Below are 1,216 nucleotides of genomic sequence, written 5' to 3'. Positions count from 1 at the left end.
TTAAAAAGGTTTAAAAATAGCAGTTGACTATAGAACACCGTGTTTAGTCTAAAAACACATAGAGAAAGCATTTTGGGGGTCTGTCCTTGTAAAAAATTGAGATTAAAAAAAGGGTCACTAAAAACACTAGTGCGCCTACAACAAAAATCAACAAAAAAAGAGACGAAAAAAGGAAAAAAATAGTTGTGTGTTCACTAAGGAGTAACAACTAGGGGCTCTCAAGTTAGTTGGCGCTTGGTTGCAAAATTTTAGCTTCAAAAAGATACGGAAAAAAGTGTTTGTGAAATATAAACTATCGAATCAAAAAAGGTTGGACTTGCAAAAAAAGAGGCATGAACACAAAGAATCATAGTTGCAAGTCAAAAATAAAAATGGTGGACTCCGTAGGATCACAAAACACAAAAATGCAAATAATGACACTTTACTTCCAAGTGGCAACAAACAAACAAAATATGATCCCACAGTTTCTAATCGACCCTCGACCGACAAGTGGCATGAAACAAGAAAACCCAGTTGCAAAGTTGACTATTGACTTGAACTGGAATCAACAAAAAAATGTTGCAAGCCCAATGTCCACATGCAAGTGGGCATCAAAATAAAAAACCCAGTTGCAAGTCGAGTGTCCACTTGCAAGTGGCATGAAAAAACAAATGAACCAGTTGCAGGGGGAATGTCGACTTTCAAGTGGCATCAAACCAGAAAGACCTAGTTGCAAGTCGATGGTATATTTAGAAGTGGCATGCGGGCCCCCACAGTAGCGAGTCAATGGTGGACTTGCAACTAGGGCAATTACAAAAGTACGGACAAAAAACAGACTAGTTGTGAGTCAAATGGTGGACTTGCAATTAGGGCAATTACAAAAGTACAGACAAAAAACAAGCAAGTTGTTAGTCGATGGTGGACTTGCAACTAGGGCAATTACAAACTACAAAAAATGAGTTTGCAAGTCAATGGTAGAGTTGAAAGTGGCATGCGGGCACCCCACATTTGTGAGTCGATGGTGGACTTGCAACTAGGGCAAAAACAAACTACAAAATAAGCCAAGTTGCAAGAGGCATCGAGTAAACAACCCTAGTTGCGATCCGATGGTCTACTTGCAAGTGGCATGCATACACCCACAGTTGTGAGTCGATGTTGGACTTACAACTAGGGCAATCACAAAACTACAAAACAAAATAGACATGTTGCGAGTCGAGTGTTTATTTGCAAGTGGGAT

The sequence above is a fragment of the Triticum dicoccoides genome, chromosome 6A (assembly GCF_002162155.2).
Source record: "Triticum dicoccoides isolate Atlit2015 ecotype Zavitan chromosome 6A, WEW_v2.0, whole genome shotgun sequence".
Taxonomy (NCBI): Eukaryota; Viridiplantae; Streptophyta; class Magnoliopsida; order Poales; family Poaceae; genus Triticum; species Triticum dicoccoides.
The sequence above is the reverse complement of the archived record's forward strand: the minus strand, read 5'-3'. Positions refer to the sequence as shown.